General features: G+C 40.8%; 1 long non-coding RNA gene across 1 annotated transcript; it reads right to left on the minus strand.

The window, feature by feature from the left end:
• Positions 1–239: 239 nt before the first annotated feature.
• LOC132892507 (uncharacterized) lies at positions 240–3,054 on the minus strand. The gene is made up of 3 exons (XR_009655445.1): positions 2,930–3,054; positions 1,694–1,780; positions 240–312 (listed from the first exon to the last, which is right to left on the minus strand). It is a non-coding gene; the product is annotated as an uncharacterized LOC132892507 (long non-coding RNA).
• Positions 3,055–27,285: the final 24,231 nt, after the last annotated feature.

Here is a 27,285-nt window from a genome sequence, read left to right on the forward strand (position 1 = left end):
CAAGAAACTTGATTTTGGGATTTTGTGAGGTTTATTAACCTTGTCGTAATGCATGTACGGGAATGACATTATCATACTGTTGAGATAATCAAAGGAAATGAATTCTTTTCTGATTAGTTCTTTCAGGCACAAGGATAACTCTACTGGCACAATTCCCTCAAAGAGATCATGAAGGAGGTCAGGAGGAAAGCCGGTGATGGGGTGGAAATAGGCTAGCTGCTTGCTTAAAGCACACTCACCTTTCACACCATAAAGAATGTTGTTGCCGTCGATATTTGCCAGCAGGTTGTTGTGCTGCTCAGTTGTTCTCATCTGAAAATTAGAAGGAGGAGTTTGTTGTAGTGTCTCGCGGTTGATCAGACAAAATCTGCAGAAATTGGACACTGAAAAACTCTTGAAAGCCAGCCAAGCCATGTGCTGCCAGGTTATCAGCACAGACACAAAAAATGCTGCCTTTCACACTGTGTCGTTTTGCCTCAACATATATCCCTTCCTTTTCCAAGATTGAAATGTCTCTCAACAAAGGTGTAAAGAATCTGTCAAATCCATACTGCTTCACATCATCACTCCTACCAAGAGCAGCCAGCTGAATAGATGACAAAGATGACCGGAACTTTGCAGGTAAGTTCAGTGGTACCCAATAAACTGCTGTGATTTTATGTTTTTTTCTGGAAGTACCCAATGGATTGCAAACTTCAAAATCATCGGTGTAAAAAGCTAAAGCCAAGCTAGACTCTTCCTCTCCAAACAGTTTATTGCATTGAAAGTATCGCCCATCTCTGAATGACTGAAAAAACCCAGGAGTCGTCTCTCCAGTGAAATGAATGTTTCCAACCACATCCTGGCAACAAAGTAGACGTTCAAGCATCTGCAAAACTGGTACATAGACAAAGCATTTCTTTGACGCACCATCATAAAGATACTCTACTGGTTGTACTACTGGAAAGTTTTGTAAATAGTAACTGTTCCTACGATAATCAGTGGATAGAGCACCCTTTGCTTTAGTACTCTCATAAAATGGGTTAGCTCTAAGCACGGCTTCAGTCACCTCCTCGACAACACGGTCATCAACTTCCTGGCTGTGTTTAAGAAGTACCCCTCTCACATTTTGCTGTGCACGTAATCTTGAATAATGAACTATGTCATTCAACTCCTCTATAATTTTCTGTGTGGCCTGTCTTGAAATATGCAATGTTGTCTGCATACAAAGAAAAAGTGAAGCAAGTCTATGCTCTAGAGAAGGTGCATCTACTCTATCTTCACAATCACTTACTGCTGATGAAGAGGGAATATGTTCACAGACATGTTCACTAGCTGACTGTCCAACTCGGTCTTCATCTACAGGCTCTGTTTCAACAACATCACTTTCAGCTGTCCTTATATCTTTCACAGTGTGGTGTTCATGCAACCTACTTCTGTGACTACTGAAAGTAGACACCACATTGCTTCTGAAATCACAATTTACAAATGGGCATCTAACTGTCTGACGACTCCTTAAATGCAATCGTAAATGACTGAAAATCTGCTTTTCATCACACACATCCTTGAAATCACATAGTTCACATGTAAATGTTGTGTTCTGTACATGTGTTTGTGATTGTGAGTGGAAGTTAGACAGATGACATCTTAATGAACCAGATGTTTTAAAAGAACAGATACAATCATTGAAAAAACATGACCAGCGGGCACCTACATGACCGTGGTGAATTCTGTGGTGTCTCAGAAGAGTCTCTGTGCTGTGGTGTGAAAATGTACAGAATTTGCACTGCATCACCATTCACTAAGATGAAGAGAGAGAGAGAGAGATAAACAGAATAAACACTTCTGATAAGGAAAATGCCATGAATAACCTACATGAAAAAATAGCAAGCAGCCTATCACATGCTAACACCAGCAGAGGGGTAAGCTGGTGTGCTCACAAGTAATGTAGGGTAACACCATGAATAAACCTCTAAACTGACAAGCTTAACTAAACATGCATACTGTACATGCATGCATACTGTATAGGGCAACTACAGAGTCTATTTACAATTTATGAAATGTATTACAACAGCAAAAAGGCACAATTAGTCTGAATCACATGCATACAAGACCATATTCAATTTAAACTGTACAACTACTCGGGCTCGATGACAAATTGGTGTTTTGATTTAAATTTCTTTGACTAATCAGCCAACATGCGCCATGTGTTTCTAATACTTCGATTCACCTCGCGGGCAAAAGCAGGCTATCACGTGACACCAACAGAAGAGCAAGCTGGTGTGCTCACTGATTACAAGTAATGTTAGATACCATGAAACATCTAAACTGATGAACGTAACTTAACATGCATATAGGGCAACCACAAAGTCTATTTACAATGTATAAAATATATTACAAAAGCAAAAGGCGCAATTAGTCCGAATCACATCCATGCAACACATTTAAATTGGGCTCGCTGACAAAATGGTGTTTTAGCTCTGGTGTAACTTTCTTGGACTAACCAGCCAACATGTGACACATGTTTCTATAGGCTAGCCTACTTAAATTCACCTCCTATGTGCACTGAAATCTCTCGGTAAAATGTTAAGGACAAGCCAGTTACTCCAAGCGAACATTGGGTAACATGTGGAGAGACAACACTTTTGTGGCGTGTTTTAGCTGGCGAACGTGCGCTAAATAGTTAGACAAAGCTGAACGCACAATATAAGTGCTAACAGTTGGTTAAACTAGCAAACGTGCTCGACAGCCCACAGCAAACACAGTTGAATGCATGGGCGAAGCTAGCGTGCCCCAGCTTAATTAAATCGACTGCTTCTCAGAAAACCTCCCTTGGTCTTTACAAAAACAACTGCTTTCGTTGGTATATTGTCTTGGGTAGAGACACTTAAAGTACTTCAACCATATCAGACAACAAAGCAAAAATTCTTGAACAGACACTTCCACTCACCAACGAAGTTACAAGAGGTGTGGATTGCAATGGCGCTGCGGTGGATTCATTGCTCTTCTGACCTCTTGGACGTTGCCTCCTACTGAGCATGCTCAGTCATATTTCAAAAAAGTTGCGTCAACTTGGCAAAGATGTTGCTGCAATTTACGTACATATTTTATTTTTCCAGACTTTCAAGCTCAATTTTTCTCAACATTGACTTAAAACAGACATGCAAAACACATTTGTGAGTTACCGCAACTTCCATGACATATAAGTTTCTTTGTTAATTAGTTATTTGAGTTAAGGCAACTAATTTCCGAGTTGGATTTTTTACAGTGTAATTGAATTTGATTTTTTTTGAGGGGGAACAAAATGTAACGGAATAATTACTTTCCCTGGTAATTAGTTACTTTTATGACAAAGTAACTCAGTTACTTTTTGGGAAAAGTAACTAGTAACTATAACTAATTACTTTTTGAAAGTAACGTGCCCAACACTGGTCTTACCTGGCTCAGCTGCCCCATTGCCTTTGCTAGTACCTGCTGCATCATCCGAATCTTTTTTAAAATATTTATGCAGTGAGCCCCTGAGTCTCTTGGTTTCTTTTCTTTTCTGTGCTCCTGACTTGTGCATGTTGACAAATAGCACGCACGCTGATTGTCGAAGCGCTATGACCGAACGATGTCGTTTTTTTCCCCTTAATCAAAGAGTCAGACCAAACCATTTTTGCATTAGGGGTGGTAGGGGGTTCTTGACGACTTTTTCAAAGACAATAAAGGCAAAAGATCTAGAAATCATTTATTGAATGCAAATATAGCACATTTCTCCCCCAAATCAACACATTTTGAAATGAAATAAAATAATCGCAACTTCATGAGAGCCCAGTTCTGCCCCCCCCATTCCTGGGCCCGGGACAACATACCCGTTTGTCCCCCCCTGTCGGCGGGCCTGTGTGCATGGTGAGGGCTTGAATTTTGCTATCGTCAGGTGCATTTGACTGACAGATTGTCGATAGCATTTTTTAAAAATAACTGTGGTCTTCTCGTCGTGAACGAAATAGTTTTTTTGCTGTTAATCTATTTCAACTCCATCTGTTGACACCCAAAAATTATAAAGCCTGCTTCCACACGATAACTACCAAAGATCCATAATGGCTGAGTCTATCGTCAGGTCATCTGACAGAAATTCACTGACGATAGCAACAGGGATAATGAAAGGGATTTTTAAAATGGGAGTTATGTCTGTCAGATATGTCAAAGAAATAGAACTTTATTCTTTAAAAATATTTATTGATATACTCAGTGTATTTTTAAATGACGTGCTGTTTTAGAAGACCAAATACCATATTTTCAATCTTGAAAATATTACCTCACTGAAAAAAGGACAAGAAAAAATTCTTATTTTGTGGGCAAGTGGTTAATGGATCCAGTTATGGTAGAATCTGCCAGTATACAATATTGATGTAGGCAAGACAAAAGAAAAACCAAGAGTCCGGGAACTGAGGGCCAGATTTCTCAATGTGAAAAAGTAATTTTCCATAATAAGGGCCATAAATTTTATGATTTATGTTCACTTGTTTTATTTGCAAAACATTGCATTCAAACTCTTATCTGATTTGCCGTCATTTAAAATTTCATCATGGCCTTTATCCAGGAAAATATTTGCGTTTGAGTTGTGCAGAAACTGGATGTTCATCAGTATTTGGAACTTATTCTGGATTTAAAAAACATTTAGTTCGGACTCATGGAAATTTGGTTCCTTGTAATGAACATGAGGGAGATGGAGGGAGTATGGAGGGTGAGTCACAGGGTGGATGGGATCATACTTTAGAGAGTAGCAATGCTGAAACTGAAGGAGAGGCAATGGAGAGCTCTTCTGTTTGTGAAATTAATTTGGATGATATGTGTGGGTCTTTGGTTGCACAGTTGCAAGCTAACATGGTAGGTCAGAGTTCAGTTCAAGTAGCAGTTGAAACACTTGAAGAATTAGTTGATGGCATACAAACCCAGGCAAAGGAGGCAGTTCTTAGTAATATTCCATCAGAGCTTCATGAGACTGTTGAGCGATGTTTCTGTTCCATTGAAAATCCACTGATTAAATTTAATACGCTAGCTAAACGCCGGAGGTACTATGAAGAGAAGTGCCAAATTGTACAACCAGTGGAACATGTTCTAGGTGTTAGATTTGATGTTAGACGTGACAGGAAAACTGGAATGTACAGCCAGGTTCCTGTTACAGATAAGTCTGTGTATGTCCCAGTCCTTGAAACAATCAGGACTATGTTTAACAACAAAGAAATATTAGAGGCTTTTCATCAGACGAAAGAAAACAAAGTTTTTTATGAAGACATTTGTGATGGTGAATATGTTAGGACTAACAGATTGTTTTCCTGTGAAAAAAATGCGTTACAACTTTAACTTTACTATGATGATTTTGAGACGGCTAATCCCCTGGTGTCCAAAAAAGGGATCCACAAGCTTGGGTGTATTTATTTTATTTTGAGGAATCTTCCTCCAAAATTCAACTCTGTTTTAATGAACATTCAACTAGTTTTGCTTTTTCAGACGTCTGACATTAAGAAGTATGGTTTTGATGTTATTTTGAAGCCTCTTGTGGACGACTTAAAATGTTTGGAAAGGGATGGTGTGTCTACTCCTGTATCTGAAAACCCATTACGAGGGAGTGTTGTTCAGATCACAGGAGACAATCTTGCACTTCATGGTCTGTTTGGATTCGTTGAATCATTCAGTGCCACATACTGTTGCCGGTTTTGCTTAGCGGATAGGGATGCACTGCAGAGTATTGTTTCAGAGGATCAGCCTGATATTGTTTTTCGGTCTAAAGAACTTCATTCCCAGCACTGCAGTACTTTACAGGACAATCCAGAGATGTCATCAGCTTTTGGTGTGAAAAGAGCTTGCTTGTTAAACACACTAGAGTATTACCACACTTGTGATAACTTCGCTGTGGACATAATGCACGACATATTGGAAGGTGTGGCCCAGTATGAACTGAAACTTGTTTACCAGCACTTAGTTGATACAAAGACAATTACGGTGAATGATTTGTGTGAACGGATTGTCGCTTTCAACTGTACATTGAAAGAAAAAATCGTCCAACTGCTTTGAAGATGGATGACAGTAAAGACCTTGGTTTAAATGCGAGTCAGGCATGATGTTTGTTGTGCAACACACTTTTGGAGATCTCTTTGAAAACAATGATTCTGTATGGCACTTGCTTTTACTTTTGTTACAAATTGTATATATTGTTTTTTCTCCTCGTATAACAGAAGGTATGGTTTGTTTTCTTAAGCATTTGATTACAGATCACCACAACCTTTTCAAGACCATATTCCCAACCAAAAGACTGATACCTAAGCACCACTTTTTAGTGCATTACCCGAGCTGTATAAAGAAAATAGGCCCCATTCTTCATGTTTGGTGTATGCGGTTTGAAGCGAAGCACAATTTTTTCAAGCGCTCTGTTAAGAACTTTAAAAATGTCACTAAAACTATGGTGAATGCACATCAATCACACAAGGCCTTTTATTGGGAAACTTTTAATTTTGAAAGGTTTGAGCATGGACCGACTCATATTGAAATGGTGTCTAATTTGGAGGAATGTGACGTGATGTGTCAGTCTCTCAAGCTTAGTCCAAATTATGATGCTCAAACAACTAGCTGGGTAAAATATTTTGGTACTGAGTATCATGCTGGATTATTTGTGTGTTGTGGTCTACAGTCTGAGATGCCTTTAATTAAAAAAATTATCAATGTTATTTTGAAGGATGGCTGTGCATACCTTGTATTGTGCGAAGTGGTAACTTTGGGGTTTGATGACCATTTAAGTGCATTTTGTATAGAAGAAAAACTTTGTCCTTTTCATATTGTTAGTGTTGAAGGGTTGTTTCATTATAAACCTTTGGACAAACAGTTTTCCTATAATTCTGATGGAAATGTCTATATTGTACCTCACTGCCACCTTTGCTAAAGTCCTGATAAAATGTATGCCACTGGTTGAAGTTCTAACTTCAATAAAAATCTTTATTGAGGACATTCCACTTTGTAAGACCCTTGTTTATTATGGTGGGTAATGTGAAGTTTTACAACAACATGCTAAAAAGTCATTACATGCATTGAATGTAAGTTTATGTCAGTGTGGATCCATTCATTCAATGACAGTGACAACACTAACTGGAGTAAAATTAACACTCCTCTAGATTTAAAAATTAACTCCATACACTACTGTATGAAGAAACTAACTATCTGGTGTTGTGGAGAGTTAATTATTAATTCTGATTGGAGTCATTTTAACACTGAATCAGAGTTGTATAACCAACACTTTGGGGAGTGTTAAATTAACACTATAAAGATTGGGACAAAATAAACACTGGCGTAGTGTTGAAATTGACACTCACAGAGTTGATTTTAACACTATAGAATTTGCTGTGTAAGTGTGCAGCCGGCAAAGTTGCACTCTAAAAAATAATCCATGTGATTAGTTCACAAAACTTAAAATCAATTTTTAGCATAAAAAGGTGCATTTGTTATAATTACTTATAATGCTCAGTTTATTATTCAATTGAAGAAGTCTGATAAACTCAAATCAAGGAAAATCCACCCTTATTTATTAATCTATGTAATATACATGTTTTTGTACTTCCAACAATAGATCAGAATTAAGTAGCAAGAACTTGTAAATGTAGGATGTGAATTTAAAACGCTGCGCAGCTTCTGAAGACCACGCGGGATATACGTGCAGAAAGCTGAAACTTGGTGAGTTCGCCATTTTTTTCAATTGTATTCAACGGTGACAGTGTCCTAATGACCGTGGTGTCTGTGTTGTTGTGGGCAGAAAGAAATTTGAACAAGATAGAAAAGGGAGAAAACAGGCAACAGAAAACAAGCAGAAAACAGGTTGTAAACTACGTACTCTCTGAAGTTGATGGTTCCCCCCCAGTAAACATACTGTTGTTTCTGTGTTGTAGGCTGAGTTAGCAACTAGCTAGCAGCTACAGAAAAGTCACTGAACTCCATTCAGTTGAACTTGAAGATAGGGTAGCAGTTACACTAAATACCTCCTCTTAAATTCATGAGGCAGGCATTATATAATTTGATAAACACATTGCTTTTAAATACCCACACAATTGTTTGGTGCTGAGAATATGTACATTAGCAGCTAAATTTGCCTGCAATATCTTGGATGTCATAGCAAAAATCTTCTAGGTTCTAACCTAGCTAGCCTTTTAACCATTAGCGTTAGCCCCCAATTAGCAGCTAGCGTAGCCTATAGACTGCTGGTGCTTTCGTTGGTCAACTGACAGTGCATCATAAACATGCTAATATGTAGTTCATAGATTCATATCACTCTGACAGAAAGACAAGCCTTGTGTAAATTATATATTGTGGGGTTTATTCTTGCTGGTGGATACGATACAACTTTTTAAAGCCATAACTGGCTAAAGCGGTGGAGTCCCATTAACTCCCATTGTAAACAATCCATGGTCTTTAGGCGCGTAATGTTGCCCCCTATCTGTGTGTGACGTGACGTTGCTCTCATGGATAGCACATTTTAAGGATATCTAACTGAGGTTTACAGTTTTAAAATGGGGTTTGATTGGGTGTGTAAAATATGCAAATTTGAAACCCCACGGAAGACAATCCTTTTAAAACATTACAGATTAAGGCATGGTCATGAAGGATGTTTCCCTTGCCTCCATTGGGAGTGCCACTGCAAAACATGGGGCAGTCTGTGAACCCATCTCTCACGAAGTCATTCAAGCCGATTATCAGTGAGACAGTCAGAGGTCCTAACTTTTACATGCCCATGTTGCTCTTTAAACACCATCTCCACAGAAAGAGAGTATTTTGAGCACATTGCCCGCCATTTAAAAAAATCAAGAAACGGTCCATTGTGTTTTTGAAAATTGCAGTTTCAACACTAATATTTATGGAACACTTGCTTCCCACAGGAGCAGGAAACACACTCCTCATTCTTTGGATGACTTCAGGCCTGAGCTTTTGCAGAGGTATGTGAACCCTTTAAATGTAGGAGATGCTCCTGTTGAGGAAGATCACGAAATGTTTTTTGATTGTCCCGAAGAAATAACAGATTTGCCAAACATAATTGAGAACAAGCTATCCCAGTTGCTGCTGAAGTTGGAGAGCATATACATGGTTCCACAAAGATGTATTAATGAGTTAGTGGAAGAGCTGCATTTCATTTCCTCATCAGCTTCAGGGCCTGTTCTAAAAGACATTTTAGAGTCTTGCCTAAAGAAGCATAATTGTGAAGTTAATGATGTTATTATATCAGAGATTGTGGGAGGCCTATGTGAGTGCAACCCAGTTACATTAGCTACAAGGAGTGGTGGCCCACTGTCATCATCCTACAAGAGAAGTCAAAAAGCATTTTTCTATGGTGGAACCTGTAGAGTATTTTCACAGTGCCAGAGAGGGGCGCAGTTTTCAGTATGTGCCTATTCTGAAGTCCTTAAGTAAGATATTTGAGAAAAAAGAAATCCAGGACCTGTTCACACAGAAACAAGCAGAGGAAACAGACATCAGACCTGAACCACAATATAAATCATATTGTGATGGTACAATTTTTAAAAACAATACATTGTTGTCAGAAAGCAATCCTGCAATTTCACTAATTCTTCATGTTGATGACTTTGAAATATGCAACCCCCTTGGTACTTCAAGGAAAAAACACAAAATAACAGCAGCATATTGGGTCTTAGCCAATGTCCCTCCTTTGCTCAGATCCTCACTTACATCCATTTACCTGGCCATTCTCTGCAAGGCTGAGGACATAAAACATTATGGCTACAGAGCAGTGTTACAGCCACTGCTGAGAGATCTTGTTAGCCTAGAAGAGGAGGGACTTTACATTCCCTCTTTAGGCAAACGGGTCAAAGGTACAGTTTTTTCTGTGGTTGCTGATAACCTGGGTGTCCACTCTATTGGAGGGTTTGTAGAGAGCTTTTCAGGTACTCATGTCTACAGATTCTGTCTTGGGGACAGATCAGAGTTCCAAGTAAGTGAAGTCTGAACTGGAGCGTTTTGCCCTAGAACTATACAGGAGCACAGGCTACACTTACAGGCGGCACAGGAGGATGCAAGTCAGTCTCACTGTTATGGGGTGAAGGCACAGTGTCTGTTAACTGAAAAATTGAAACATTTCATTGTTTTGTGTGGCTATCCCCCTGATCTGCTGCATGACCTTTTTAAAGGTATTGTGCCTTTAGAGATAGCCCTGTGTCTAAATGCATTGATTAAAGAAAAATATTTCACTCTGGAGGAATTAAATGCATTAATTAAAGGCTTTCCTTATAAATGGGTGGATAAAACCAATGCACCACAACCAATTCCACAAACATTTGCTGCAAGAAAAACTATTGGTGGAAATGCACATGAGAATTGGGCTTTACTTCGCCTCATTCCCCTAATAATTGGAGAGCGAATTCCAGAAAATGAACCAAAATGGCAAATTCTTTTGAACCTGAAGGAAATAGTTGAACTTGTCCTTTCTCCTGTCCATACAGACCTGACTCTTTGTTTCCTTGACAGCAAGATTTCAGAACATAGGCACAGGTTTCTGTCAGCTTTCCCCCAACAAAGACTGATTCCAAAGCATCATTTCCTGGAGCACTATCCTCAGCAAATAAAGGCTTTTGGTCATCTTGTGTTCTTGTGGACCATGCGTTTTGAAGCGAAACACAGCTTTTTTAAGCGTGTGGTCAGGCACACTCACAACTTTCGCAACATTTTGTCATCCCTTGCTGTAAAACATCAATTAATGATTGCATTTCATAGCAATAAAATTGTCGAACCATTTTTACAGGTGACAAAACTGTCCACAATAGATGTGAGTGTACTGAGAGAAGACGTTTTGGAAGCGCTGCAATCCAAATTTCCTGGTGAGTCAATTGTTCAGATGACAAATACAGTGTGCTACAGTGGCACTACCTACTCCAGTGGGATGATTTTGGCTCATGGTTCGACAGGTGGTCTGCCAGATTTTGTGGAGTTAACTCAGATTGCTGTTGGTGGGAAAATTGGCTTCATTGTGAAATGTATGCACACATGATATATTGAACATCTTGGAAGCTTTGTGCTTGAAAACTCAAGAAATGTTAAAATCATTGAACCAATTGAGTTGTCTGACATCACTCCACTGGCAGCATACACAATTGCAGGAAAGTGCATGGTGACCTTGAAGCACTATGTTCATGTACCATAGTGAACACCTTATGCATAACACCTCACCATTGTTTCCTGCTTTACCTATAAAACACCATGCTGTACATATGACTAATGTCACGAAGAAGAGATGGGTTTGGTTGTTAATATTATCATACTTCACTAAACCATACTCACCAAACAATTACCATGTATAAATGATGTAAATAGTTATGAATTAGGGGCCAAGAAGCAATGCTGCGAAGGCACTCATTATGTTTGCATGGTTTCTCTATTCAACATCTATCTTTTCTTCTGGGTTTTTATGACCACCTATAGAATTTTGTAAAATTTGGCATCCTGATTCTGGGCTTCATATAATATTAAGAAATTAAAAAATAAAAATTGCCCACTTGGTGTTGCCCTGTATATGAAATAATGTTTACAGTACAGTATGTTACTGTTACTCATGTTGAGGTAATGTGTTTTTTTTTTTTTTACAGATGCTACAATGTCTCATGCAGCAAAGCTAAGAGTTGTTCTTCCGCATCACGAGATTCAAAAACTTGACTTTCCACTTGGAATTCCGGAAACTGTAATCGAGCTTCAGGCTGCTGTGAGAGACACATTTGGGATTGCTGAGAACTTTGTTTTGCACTACAGGGATGCTGAGTTTGGGGACGAATATTTTTCTCTGACTTCAACTGGAGAACTAAAAGACAAGGACACAATTAAAGTAGTTATTGTTGAACCGCCCACAGTTACTCTGACCTTTACCAATTCAGACAATTCCTTTGAAAGCGCATCACAGATCTCCGACCTTTCTGCTGTGTCCTCAGCCCATACTGAAGTTATCGCCAATGACACTTGTGGCAGATTCTACCGTAACTGGATCCATTAACCACTTGCTCACAAAATAAGAAATTTTTCTTGTCCTTTTTTCAGTGAGGTAATATTTTCAAGATTGAAAATATGGTATTTGGTCTTCTAAAACAGCACATGTCATTTAAAAATACACTGAGTATATCAATAAAAGATTTTTAAAGAATAAAGTTCTATTTCTTTGACATATCTGACAGACATAACTCCCATTTTAAAAATCCCTTTCATTATCCCTGTTGCTATCGTCAGTGAATTTCTGTTCAAGTTCAAGTGCACTTTATTGTCAAAAATCTATGTAACAGGGTTAGCACAGAAGTTTGAAATTGCGTTTGACCAGTCTCCAATGTGCAAGTTTAACTAAGCATACATATACTATTGATAAAAATCACCCACACACACACACACACACACACACACTGCAGTAAAACACACACACACACACACACACACACACACACACACACACACACACACTGCAGTGAAAACACACACACACACACACACACACACACACACACACACACACACACACACACACTATGCAATAATAAGACATACTGATGGACAATAAATACACACACACACACACACACACACAACAGCAGCAGCAGCAGAGAGTACAATCAGTCGTTGTATAGGTAGAGTCCTGCAGTATAGATGCAGTATATAAGGTGCGAAGGGTAAGGTGCAAGGGCATGGTGAATAAATGTTCATGGAATGTTCTTGGTATCTTTGGAATGTTCATGTAGTTTTCCTCAGTGAGTTGAGGAGTCTGACAGCTTGTGGAAAGAAGCTGTTTCCCAGTCTGCTTGTGCGGCACTGCACGCTGCGGTAGCGCTTCCCTGACTGCAGTAAGGAGAACAGTTTATGTGCTGGGTGAGTGGGGTCTTTGATAATGTTCATCGCTCTCTTGGAACAGTGTGAAGTGTACAGATCCTGAATGGCTGGTAAGGGTGACCTGATAATCTTTTCTGCTGTCCTCACCACCCTCTGCAGCGCCTTCTTGTCTGCAGCTAGACAGCTGCCGTGCCAGACAGAGACGCTGCTGGTCAGGATGCTCTCAATGGCACCCCTGTATAGAATGTGGTGAGTGCAGATGTGGGGAGGTCGGCTCTTCTCATCCTCCGCAGGAAGTGGAGTCGTGTCTGCGCCTTCTTGACCAGGGCGGTGGTGTTGGTAGTCCATGAGAGGTCATCTGTGATGTGCACTCCCAGGAACTTTGTGCTTTTCACAGACTCCACTACACTGCCATTGATGATCAGTGGGATGTGTGTTGGTTGTTTTTTTCTGAAGTCCACAGTAATTTCTTTTGTTTTGTTGACGTTGAGACGCAGATTGTTCCTCTCACACCAGTTGATGAGTAGCTGTACCTCCTCTCTGTATGCTGAGTCATCGTTGTCTTTGATGAGGCCCACCACTGTTGTGTCATCTGCAAATTTGATGATGTGATTCGTTTCAAATCTGGCACAGCAGTCGTGGGTCATCAGCGTGAACAGCAGGGGGGACAGCACACATCCTTGTGGCACCCCAGTGTTTATGATGGTGGTCGCTGAGGAGTTGTTTCCAACTCTGACTGTCTGCGGTCTGTTTGTTAGAAAGTCCAGCAGCCGGTTGCACAGTGAAGTGCTGATGCCTATTTCACTCAGCTTGTTCACCAGATGTTGGGGGATGACAATGTTGAACGCAGAGCTGAAGACAATGAACAGCATCCGCGCGTGACTGTTTTTGTTCTCCAGATGAGCCAGGCAGAGGTGGAGTGCTATTGCTATGGCGTCATCAGTGGAGCGCTTGGGGCGGTAGGCAAATTGGTATGGATCCAGAGTAGTGGGGAGGGTGGATGTTAAGTGGGCTTTAACCAGTCTCTCAAAGCACTTCATCATAATGGGAGTGAGTGCTATGGGTCTATAGTCGTTCAGTGATGATGCTGGTGACTTCTTGGGTAGTGGTACAATAGTGGTAGCTTTAAAACTTGCTGGTATGATGGCTTGATTCAGAGAGATGTTGTAGATATCTGTGAGGACTTCCGTGAGTGAGTTTGCACAGTCTCTGAGCAAGCGCTCGGGTATGTTGTCTGGGCCTGCAGCTTTCCTGGGGTTCACCTTGAGTAGGGTCCTCCTCACGTCTGCTGAGTCCAGTTGAAGTGTTGTGCTGTCTGGGTTGACGGGGGGTTTTGTAGGTGTTGTAGTGTTATTTTCTTCAAACCGGCTGAAGAAAGTGTTCAGTGAGTTGAGGAAGTCTGTGTTGTCCTCACACGGTGGGGGGGATGGTTTGTAGTCTGTGACTGATTGGATGCCTTGCCACAGGTGTCTTGGGTCCTTCGTATCAGTGAAGTGCGAATTGATTTTTTGTCCATATGCATGCTTGGCTGCTCTCACGCTGCGGTGCAAGTTGGCCCTGGCAGACTTTAGGGCCTCCTTGTCCCCAGACTTGAAAGCAACGTTGCGTGCCCTTAGGAGCTCAAGTACCTCCCTGGTGAACCAGGGTTTTTCGTTTGCTCTCACTGTAATGTCCTTGGTGACGGTTACATCTTCCATGCATTTTGTTATGTATCCAGTTACAGAGTCTGTGTATTCGGTGAGGTTGACGTCCTGGTTGGTGGTGGCCGCCTCCCTAAAAACAGACCAGTCTGTGCGTTCAAAACAGTCCTGTAGAGCTGCTATGGAGCCCTCTGGCCAGGCCCTGATCTGTTTCACAGTTGGCTTGCTTCTCGTCAACAGAGGTCTGTAGGCTGGGATTAGCATAACAGAGAGATGGTCTGATGAACCCAGTTGGGGGTGGGGAACAGCTCTGAAGGCATGTCTGATGTTGGTGTATACCTGGTCAAGTGTGTTCTCTCCCCTTGTTGCAAAGTTCACACACTTGTGGTAGTGTGGCATTACTGATTTCAAATTGGCCTGATTAAAATCGCCAGCGATTATGCAGACCGAGTCCGGGTGTGTGTTTTGTAGTGTACTCACAGACTTGTACAGAATGGAGAGCGCCTCTTTTGTGTTGGCGCTGGGGGGGATGTAAACAGCTGTGATGTTGCCGGTATTGAATTCTCGCGGCAGGTAGAATGGACGGCAGTTGAGGGTTAAAAACTCAATGTTCTCTGAGCAGTGACTTGTAATAACTGCAGCGTTTGTACACCAGTTGTTATTTGTGTAAATGCACACACCACCTCCTCGAGATTTACCCGTGCTGGCGTGGTTTCTGTCCGCGCGGAATGTTGTAAACCCATCCAGTTTAATGGCGCTGTCCGGAACGTTGTTGTGAAGCCACGTCTCGGTAAGGATGATCGCGTTGCATTCTCTCACGTTTCTTTGTGTGGTTAAATCCAGCTTGAGATAGTCCATTTTATTTTCCAATGAGCGGACGTTTGATAGGAGAATAGATGGTAGTGCTGTTTTGTGAGGGTTTCTTTTCAATCGGTGTGTGATGCCTGCTCGGCAACCTCGCCTTCTCCTCCAGCGTATGCTCAGTCTCCACTGCCGCTTCTGCTGCTTCCAGTTTCGGCTGGTGGTGGAGGGGGAGCCCGCTGCCTCGGAGGGGCCGTTTTCTTGGGTCATTATTCCTAGACCGAGAAGAGTTTCACGATCCGTGGCAAAGTTAACTCCGGACAAATCCTTTGGAATGTTGTTGTTCCTAAGTCCCAGTAATGTACTCCTGTTGTATGCGATTCTTGAAGACGATTTTGACGGTACATTTAACAAAAAACACACATTGTTATCGGGAGCCGGCTTGGCCACAGCCTCACCGGGCGCCGCCATGTTTTCTGTCAGATGACCTGACGATAGACTCAGCCATTATGGATCTTTGGTAGTTATCGTGTGGAAGCAGGCTTTATAATTTTTGGGTGTCAACAGATGGAGTTGAAATAGATTAACAGCGAAAAAACTATTTTGTTCACGACGAGAAGACCACAGTTATTTTTAAAAAATGCTATCGTCAGTCTGTCAGTCAAATGCACCTGATGATAGCAAAATTCAAGCCCTCACCACGCACATGTTGACTGACACAAAGAGGAAATTCTACTGCGCATGATTTTTGTGACAGCAGACATTTACTTCCGGGCAAGACTTGGAGTTCTGACAGCTAGATTTCATCAAATGAATCAAGGTAAGATTTTCAGTCAGCTATCCTGATGATAGAAATTTTTGACGATAGAAACATTGAGAATATATTTGTGCATTCATATTTAAATTTTTCTGGAGGAAAACTATCGTAAGTTGAGATAAATCAGAGCCACTTGCGACCCTTTCAGCCGACAGGCCATTTCAATGTGTTATTTCCCCGCGAAAGTGACACAGTCGTGTCTATCATCACTGTTCTGACAATTATTGTTGATATTTCAATTTTGAAAATACATTTTATCTTTTTTATTTCAATATTTTATTTTATTATTTGGTTCTAGTGATGAGGTATTTAATATTATTACTAAATTTGTCAGATTAATAATGTAAGAAACAGTTTTGTTGCTATTGTCATCTAGAGTGTCTGTCAGAATATGATGGTAGAAGTTAGTTTGTCTGTCAGATTTTGATGATAGAAACCGATGTGTTTCTATTGTCATTTAGCATGTCTGTCATGTCAGGCTTTTATTAATTAGTTACCAGGACTACTGTCCTAAAATTTACTGTGAATGTCCAAGACCCCAAATGCTACTAGAAAAACTTAACAGAATGATCAAAATAATCAATTCAGCAATTTAAGGAGATGGAACTTAACTGGCCTCTGTTATGGTAGAATCTGCCTTCTAGCAGTAGTTGTTCAATTGCATCACAGGATACAGTAATTCTGTCTTCACCTGAGCATGGCAACCATCATTGTCAGCACTGGCCAACTGAATTCCAAATACCAAAGTTTGCTTATGACACAGAACTTGTCCTTGCTGCAGGAAATGAGGCGTACATCAAGGATGGAACTCCTTGCAACTTAACCACAATCCTTCCCGACATCCTTGAAAAGCTGGCTGAAAGCATCTTTCAGTATGTTGCCTACCCCACAAGTGCACAGTTGTCTGATGTTGCTATGGCATTAATTCAGAAGTACCCTTTCCTTAAAGAACCAGGATCCTTTAATGGTTGCTATGGATGGCTTCAATGACTGAAGTACAAAATGGGGAACTATAGATCAAAGCTGAGAGGTCTTGGATGCCCTGAGCTCAACTTAAACTCTGTTGCAAGAAAACATCCACACGACCGAGCACCTGCAAAAAATATTAAAAACCCAAGGAAGGTGGAGGTGAATTATTTACCTCCTCACCCAAAAGGGGAAACAAAAGAAAGCTTGGAAAAGGAAAGAGAGGAGCTTCTTGCAGAAATACAGAACAACAACAACAATGTGGTCATCACCGCAAATATGGTAAAGACATTCTCCATTCGCAGAGAAGAAATTGTCAATCATACACCACCAATCAGCGAGTTCAAAGACAGATGGCCTGCTCTTTTTGAAGCCACACAGGTAAATACAGGTTCATTAGATGTTGAATGCTTATGAGGCAATGTTTTCAGCTGTGACAAATGTTCCTTTTTTATTTGTGTAATATTTTTATACAGATTAATGACGAATTTAGACGAATCACCATGGTTAACCTGGAGTCAACGTTCATGGCAAAATTGGACCTGTACAACCCAAAAATCATGTCCTTGGCAGCTTCAAAAGGAGGAACTGTAAAACCCAGGTTCCAGTGTATTCAGAACATGCTTGTACAGGTAAGTGTCACTTATTTTTTATTTTTTTTTTTAACAAATAATTTCTTCTATAAGTTGGTAAGGGGTTAGTCAGTCTTCATTTACACAGTGTCCTAGAATATACAGTGGGGTAAGGAAGTATTTAGTAAACCACCAATTGTGCAAGTTCTCCCACTTAAATAAATAAATTCTTCTCTTACGATTGGCTATGTACCCAAATCCTTTAAACTAGCAGTTATCAAATCCCTGATTAAAAAACCTGACCTTGATCCCTGTCAGCTGTCCAATTATCGGCCAATATCAAACCTCCCCTTTATCTCCAAGATCCTTGAAAAAGCTGTGGCACAGAAGTTATGCTCATATTTACATAGGAATAACATCCATGAAATGTATCAGTCAGGATTTAGACCTCATCATAGCACAGAGACAGCACTGGTTAAAGTAGTAAACGACCTACTGTTGGCGTCTGATCAGGGCTGTGTCTCGCTACTTGTGTTGCTTGACCTTAGTGCAGCATTTGATACCATTGATCATTCCATTCTTCTGGATAGACTAGAAAATGTTGTGGGAGTTAAGGGAATGGCCCTCTCCTGGCTCAGGTCTGATCTAACTGATCGTTATCAGTATGTTGATATAAATGGTGATATTTCTAGACGTACTGAGGTAAAGTTTGGTGTTCCACAAGGTTCTGTCTTGGGTCCACTGCTTTTTTCTCTATATATGTTACCTCTGGGTGATATTATTCATAAACATTGTATTAGTTTCCACTGTTATGCTGATGACACACAGTTGTATGTCTCTGCAAAACCTGATGAGAGACACCAGCTTAATAGAATTGAAGAATGTGTTAAGGACATTAGACACTGGATGCTTATTAATTTCCTTCTGCTTAACTCTGACAAGACTGAAGTACTTGTACTAGGACCACATACAGCTAGAAGTAAGTTTTCTGATTACACAGTGACTCTGGATGGCCTTTCTGTTTCATCACGTGCAGCAGTAAAAGACCTCGGAGTGATTATTGACCCCAGTCTTTCATTCGAAACTCACATTGATAACATCACCTGGATAGCTTTCTTTCATCTCAGAAATATTGCAAAGATAAGAAATTTAATGTCATTGCGTGATGCAGAAAAACTAGTCCATGCTTTCGTTACCTCCAGGTTGGATTACTGTAATGCCTTACCAGACATGTGGACTCGAGTCATGTGACTTGGACTCGAGTCAGACTCGAGTCACCATTTTGATGACTTGAGACTTGAAATCCCTAGATGAGGAATGACTTGCAACTCGACTCGGACTTGCACGCTGTTGACTCGAGACTTGACTTGGACTTGACAGTTTTAGCTTGCAATGACTTGGCGTATCAGGTATAAATATTCTTTCCCCCCCCTCGATTTTGAATCCAAGTACACTCGTTATTATTTGAATGCGGTGTAGCTCCTTGTCCTAGGCTACGGCAGCTCAATCCACTAGCACTAGGTGTCACTCAAGCACTTCAACTGGTTCAAATGAAAAACCAAACGGTGATGGGCAACGAGGACGCTGAATGATGAACAGACGGATAAAAACATGATTCCCCGCGTAATTTCCTTTGGATTTAAAGAATACTCCAATACAGATGGCAAATGCATTGCTACGTGCAGAACATGTGGAGCCACAATTTCGGACAGCCAGTCAACCACATCAAACTTCGCTCGTCACCTGAGGCTGCATAAGGAAAAGTAAGTAACAAAGCTAGGCTACAGCTAGCAAGAATCTGTAGCTACAGGCTAGTTGGTGGCTAGAAGTGGAATGTGTTAATGTATTAACGCTGTCAAGGATTTGTTTTGCTTTGCTGAATATAAAATAGTGAAGTAGATTTTTTTTTATTGGATTGCTTTTGTGTTCAGTCTAGTGTTAGATTATGTGGGCTAGGCTACCAGTTAACACACATTGGGAAGGCATAGCCAGAAGGTGGTGATTTGGTCAGAGCAGAGAACGTTTACAAGATTGTTATAAAGGCTCTGGTCAGAACGACACAGACTTATGATAAGAACCGGACAGCAAAGGATAAAACATGAATCAAATAAACAGTTACCCAGGCTGCAAACTAAGTATGTAAAACAGAAGTTCGCTCTTTGCAATGAGAGTCAGTGCTTGTCATGAAAGGCATTTAAACCACTGAGACGAGATGACTAGCAATGCAAGTTAAACCAGGCGTTTAACTGTTTGCTACGTACTGCACCAAGTCGTGGACGCTGTGCGATGTGTGTTATTAGTGCTGGGGTTACGTGTCATCAGAGACATTCAATTCTATTCTCTTCCTCTCTCTGGTGTCATGTAGGCAATGTGAATAATGGGCCATTTGGGCTATGTAAAATGTAAGCTCAGGCTCAGCTGACGTTTTATAGCGCAGTACATCCCGACAGATTGGAGTGTAGCCTACTCCGACGCGAAGCATTATCGCACAGTCTTACCCAAACGACAGGGCACACAATGCCTCTACATAGCGTGGCTTTACCAGTGCATTTATTAGTCTCTGGCGAGAAACCAAATTCGCCAAAAGCACGCAACTTGGATCTGGAGGATTCCGCTGAACATTCTGAAATTCACAACAACTGTTTATTCTACTTTATTATACGGCTCTCTAGAATGTTGCCAGGGCTTCATTCTCACATTCTGGCCAGAGCCCTAGAGGACTCTGATTCTGGCTACATCGTCACAACGTTCTGTGTTTACTGAGGCTACCGGTATTTTAGCGAGTGTTTAGTGAATGCATTGTGGTCTAGCTAAACTGCTTAAGGGAACATCCTGGCTGGCTTGTTATTAAACATTATACTGTGTCTAACCAAATATGTTCAGATTAAATGAACTCAGACTTTGATATTGAAAATGATAAAAACATGTTAATGTCTACATGATTAAAAACAGAAAACAAGTAGGCCTACTAATTTTACATTTTTTTTTCTTGTTTAGATTTGCAGAATATCTGAAGAACAAGATCATCCCAAGTGAGACAGAGCAGCCGTCCATTTCTGGATTCCTTACTGCAAAAGATACACAGTACAATGCTACCCACCCACAACAAAAAGCCATCACAAATTCAATACTAACAGATTTGGTCATTGGATGCAACATCCCTCTCTCTGTAGTGGAGAACAGATATTTCCGGAATTTTTTGTCAGTTAGTTGGTCTCTCTCACACACACAAACGTACTCAAGTCACGTTGTATTGTGTTAAAGGCATGTCATGTTGTATGTTGGGACAGTGCCTAACTTCAGAAGGAAAACCATTCTTTGATTCTAAAAGTACACAGATCATCTGTTAGCTTGGACTTTGAGTTTCATGTCTTAAAATGCACATGAAAAGCATTTTTATGTGAAAAATGACATGAATGAAATGAAAAGAAAATGATTTTTGTTACACAGTACCAGTACTAGTTTTGTTTAGAATTTTGTTTTAATTTCTCACTAATTTTCCAATAAAAAATTTAAGGAAATGGTCATACTTTCACTCATTCTCACACCCTTAGCCTCAGATGTACACTGACTCACTCAAACTAAACTCACTGAAAATTTAGGATGCTTTACTAACGTTAACTAACTAATCATTGTCTCCTCTGAGATTCTTTGATTGTTTTGGGGCACAAGCTCTAAAACATTTTAAAATGGAAAAGAATGGGTGTACTGTAGTTACTTGTGCTGACTCTATGAATCATTGACATTACATTACATTTAGCAGACATTTTTATCCAAGGTGACTGGAAAAGGAGGACATACACTGCAGTGTGGAGAGGTAATACATTTGTGATCAAAAATGTGTTGATTGCCTGTAGAATAAATAGTGACTTGTTAGGGACTTGGAAAAAAATGAGACTTGGACTTGGACTCGATTTGGCTTGGGTAGGACTTGGACTTGGACTTGACTTGGTCAAAAGTGCCTTGACTTGTGACTTGACTCGGACTTGAGTGGTAGGACTTGAGACTTACTTGTGACTTGCACATTAGTGACTTTGTCCCACCTCTGTGCCTTACTGTCTGGATGTTCCAATAAGTGCATAAATAAGCTCCAGTTAGTTCAAAATGCAGCAGCAAGAGTCCTTACTAGAACTAGAAAATATGACCACATCACACCTGTCTTATCCACACCGCATTGGCTCCCAATCAAATTTTGTATTGATTATAAAATACTACTATTGACCTTTAAAGCAGTAAATGGTCTCGCACCACAGTACCTGAGTGAACTTCTGCTCCTCTATGACCCGCCACGCCTACTTGGATCAAAAGGTGCAGGCTATCTGCTGGTACCTCGTATAGTGAAAGCTACATCAGGGGGCAGAGCCTTTTCTTACAAAGCCCCAAAGTTATGGAACAGCCTTCCAAGTAATGTTCGGGAATCAGACACAGTCTCAGCATTTAAGTCTAGGCTGAAAACATATCTGTTTAGTCAAGCCTTTTGTTAATGGTGTTTATGAGGTAAAGGTGTAGATCTAGAGGGTCCTCAGACATAGAGTGTTTTGGTAAACTGGGATGTATGGATGCTGTCAGTCCCCACTCACTTGCTCACTCGAGTTTGTTGACGGTGTAGTGGCTGGCTGCTTTATGTCCCGGGGCTCCCTCATGCCTGTGTTACCTTCTGGCTCTCTCCTTTTAGTTATGCTGTCATAGTTAGTTGCCGGAGTCCCTGCTTGTACTCTGTGCAATATGTATACTGCTCCTACTTATTCAGGTGACATTGGGCATACCTAACAACCTGTGTTTTCTTTCCCTCCCCTCCCCCACCCCAAATCTGTCCCTCTGAGTTACATGGAGTCAACAGGAAATCTTTTGGTGGAGGGTGGAGACCTCGACTGGCTATCGTAGCCTGCAGGGAATCGGCCGTCAGACTTTCTGTCGCATGTCCCAGACCCGGTGAAATGTAACTGAATTGTCTTGGCCAGCCCTAAGGGTCCCATCTGCATCTCATCATTGCTGAGGAGTGTGTTCCCATCACCCAATCAAGCATCCAGCCAGAGCAGGTCATGATATATTTTTTACCATATTAACATGCCATTATTGTGTGTTATGCCTGATGTAAAGACTCTCGTCTCTGCGAGCCTACCACACAGATTTAATATTTGTCATTTTTAGGGCATACCTAACAACATGTGTTTTCTTTCTCTCTCCCCCCCCCAATCTGTCCCTCTGAGTTACATGTTGGTCCTGGGATTGAGATGCTGGCCTCTTCTGCCCCTCGGACCTGCTTGATCCATCCTGGTGCCCTGTGTCTGGTCGGAGTTTTATCGCACCGCTCCTGTGAAGGACAGCCCCATGAGGACAGTTGAGGGTTATACCTGGAGAATGCTCTGGACTCTTACAGTAATGCTTTTATGGCTGAGGACTACAGTTGTCTTGCTAACTTTAGGACTGCAGTTATTATGAACAGTTTTGCACTCAAGTTTCCATCAATGAAGAGTTATAACATCAACGAAACTGTCCTCATGTTAAAACTGTTAATATTATAGTCAGGCTGTCTGTTGTTGCCCAAATGAGGATGGGTTCCCTTTCGAGTCTGGTTCCTCTCGAGGTTTCTTCCTCATGTCGTCTGAGGGAGTTTTTCCTTGCCACCGTCGCCACAGGCTTGCTCATTGGGGATAGATTAGGGATAAATTAGCTCATGTTTTAAGTCGTTCAAATTCTGTAAAGCTGCTTTGCGACAATGTTTATTGTTAAAAGCGCTATACAAATAAACTTGACTTAAAAAGATGAGAGAGGCCTTTAATTTTCATCGTAGGTATACCTCAACTATGAGACAAATGAGAAAAAAAATCAGAAAATCACATTTGTTTGATTTTTAAAGAATGTATTTGCTAATTATGGTGGGAAATAAGTATGTGGTCAAATTTGAAAAGTTTATCTTAATGCTTTGTTATATACACTTTGTTGGCAATGACAGCGGCCAAATGTTTTCTGTAAATCTTAACAAGGTTTTCACCTGCTGGTATTTTGGCCCATTCCTACATGCAGAGTTCCTCAAGAGCAATGATGTTTTTGGGCTGTCACTGGGCAACATGGACCTTCAACTTCCTCTAAAGATTTTCGATGGTGTTAAGATCTGAAGACTGCAGACCTTCAGACTGAGACCTTCAAATGCTTCTTACAAAGGCACTCCATCATTGCCCGGGCGTTTTGTTTGGGATGTCATATTGAAAAACCCAACCACGTCTCATTCAATGCCCTTACTGATGTAAGGAGGTCCCCCTTCATGGCCCCCTTCATTCTTTACACGGATCAGTCATCCTGGTCCCTTTGCAGAAAAACAGCCCCACAGCATGGGGTTTCCTCCCCCATGCTTCACAGTAGGTATGGTGTTCTTTGGATGCAACTCAGCAGTCTTTCTCCTCTAAACACAATGAATTGGGTTTTTTGAACAGAAAGCCCTATTTTGGTTTCATCCGACCATATGACATGATCCCAATGCTCTTTTGCATTATCTAAATGCTTTTTAGCAAACAACCCAACTCGTTGTGTTTGGAGAAGAAGGAATGCTGAGTTGCATCCAAAGAACACCATATCTAATGTGAAGCATGGAGGAGGAAACATCATGTTTTGGGGCTGTGTTTCTGCAAAGGGACCAGGACGACTGATCCGTGTAAAGTAAAGAATGAATGGGGTCATGTATCAAGAGATTTTGAGTGAAAACCTCCTTACATCAGCAAGGGCATTGAATATGAAATGGTGTTGGGTCTTTCAATTTGACAATAATCCCAAACACACTGCCCGGGCAATGATGTAGTAGCTTCATAAGAAGCATTTGAAGGTCTTAGAGTGGCCTAGCTAGTCTTCAGATCTCAACACCATTGAAGATCTTTGGAGGAATCCATATTGCCCAGTGACGGCCCCAAAGCATCAATGCTCTTGAGAAGATCTGCATGCAGGAATGGGCCTAAATACCAGCAACAGTGTGTGAAAACCTTGTGAAGACTTACAGAAAACGTTTGACCGCTGTCATTGCCAACAAAGTGTATATAACAAAGTATTAAGGTAAACTTTTGTGGTTGACAAAATACTTATTTTCCATCATAATTAGCAAATAAATTCTTTAAAAATCAGACAATGTGATGAAGATTACAGGCCTCTCATCTTTTTAAGTGGGAGAACTTACACAATTGGTGGTTGACTAAATACTTCCTTACCCCACTGTAGCTAACAACAGTGTGTGTGTGTGGATGCGTACATGTATGTGTGTGTGTTTGCATAACAGGTTTGGTATCTCTTATACATGTTGTAACTGATTTTCAACCTCAGGAGGAGCCATCTTCAATTGAGAAAAAGAGAGAGGCTGCAATCCGTGCCTTAATTCTGTACCTCGGAGAAAAAGAGGATGACCTCCTTAAAGATGACTTGGTAAGTAAAACTCTAAGACTCACACCCACTCTTACAAGTACTGTATATACACAGTCACACACAGATACTCGTACATTATTGCTTTCACACAGATCCTTATACTCTCCTTCATTCATAGAAACTGTACTGGCCTTACAGAATGTCCTTATTCAGTTATGCAGCAAGTTAAACAATTCCATACACAGTTCGTCTGTGACGAGGGTGAGGTTGACTCTTTTAATATGGAAAATTTGACACTCAAACATACACCATTGAATAAAGAAGGATTAGCATAACAATGATTTCCACGTAGCTTATAACCAACTGTCAAACTGACTTTTTACTTCTGCATTCTGCAAACATCTTTACATTGTCTACCATTAACTGCTGGAAGAGCTGGAACACTTCCCGTGTGGTGTCTTTGGAGATACCACAACATATTGTTGTAATACTTTTACCCTCTGGCAATGTAATTAAACAAATTAAAGGATAAATCCGGTATTTAACATTTTAAGCCCCTTCTCTGATTTGTCTGCAATGCAATAGGGTGGCTCCCACCAAAATTTTGATGCTTGCTGCTGTCCCTATTATCAATTTGGATTTTGTCTCTACCTGTTTTAGAAAGGCTGTCTATGGACACGCTTGATTCTGTCCCTATGACCACCCTAAACATTTGTTTACAAAAATGTACATCTCATGGTTAGTGGTGTTCACTGGTATTCTACAAGTGTGATCGCAAAATATGGCTTGTTTCGTGTTTTATTTGGCATTTTGTAAATCCCATTTTTTCTTTGATTTAGAAAATGCCAAATAAAACATCTGAAGCCATATTTCACTAACAAGTCTTCCATACTAACTGCTGGCAGAGCCAGAACAGTAGCGCTTACAGATACTCACACATGGACTTATCAGTATTCTGTTCTTCCTACTCAAATACTCACACTCCCATCAACATTCACACCCACCAAGTGCAGTGATGGTTGGGAGGATGTTAGCCTTGTGGTGGTGTGCTCAGGGGCGCTTTATCAACACCCGTGGCCCAGGGGCTACTGGTTTTTTTGAGGCCCCTCATAGGCTACCTGTCAACCCTACCTTTACCGTTGGCCAGGAAAACACTCTTATTTTATTTGCAATACATGTCAAGCATTTACAGTGTAAGTGCGTAATTAGCCTAGAAGCCTATGATAGGTTACGTTTGGCTCAGCGTAGCTGCGCAAGGCCCACGCTCACATCGCTCAACACATCCGACCACAGAGGGAGAGAAGAATGTGCATTATCATTACAGAGCCGGTTCTGATTATTACCACGGACAAGACAGTGATACTGCGTAACTTTCACGCAGGGACATGGCCAGAGATAACCACACAAGCGCACGTGCGCTATAATGTAGACCTATGTGTTGTAAACATAAAACACACACACTTACAGACAAGTCCTTTTAAAAAATAAAATACATAAAAATAGCTCGGCGGCATGAAAACAAACATTCACTACAAGTCAAGGTACTTGGCTCGGCGGCCACATGAAATGTAAACACCATGGACAGCGGCCAAACTCATAACTCTACAGACCAAAATACACGAAACCAAGTCCTACAAGGGTCTATTTTACCGATCTATGTTCAAGCATCATGCAAGTCTTCCTTCTCCTTGAATAAGACCGTGCATTCAACTGCCTTTTTGACATGACTGCATCGAAATACCACTTGCAACAATATTTCACACACTCCATCAAGAAAAAAGTTAAACATGATGAACACGGGCATACTGTTTTGAGCATACGATTTTTTAAAAAGAAACTAGCTACATCAAAGTCCTTCAATAAACCCATCCTTTAGTGCAAATGAGCTTAACCTAGTTCAAAGCATGATGCTAGCAGTAGCTGCATAAGGCAAAATCGTCAACAACAAGGGCCTTTCGTCAACAACAAGCCACGGCGGGCAAACATTAATAATCAAGTGTCCTTACCTTAAAACGTTGTCTTGACCACAGAACTTCTCAAGTATTTCACTTAAATCCACACAGGTTAACAACACAGCTAGCGAGAAATGTGGATATGCGCTAGCTTTGTATTGCTATTCCCCTCAGTATGCTTACTCTGTCTGCTGCCCGAACTGTGAAAATTATAGGCTAAAGTCTGTGACTTTAGGCAACGATTCTATCATTACCTGCATCTCTCTTTTTTTCCCTTTTATGCACCCCGCTAACATGTGAACGCTTCATCTTTCAAAGCCTCTAAATTTGTCTCTCAGTAGTCTGTAGTCTGCAGTCTTTGGCGCACTTTCGTACGT

The sequence above is a fragment of the Neoarius graeffei genome, chromosome 10, assembly GCF_027579695.1.
Source record: "Neoarius graeffei isolate fNeoGra1 chromosome 10, fNeoGra1.pri, whole genome shotgun sequence".
Classification (NCBI taxonomy): domain Eukaryota; kingdom Metazoa; phylum Chordata; class Actinopteri; order Siluriformes; family Ariidae; genus Neoarius; species Neoarius graeffei.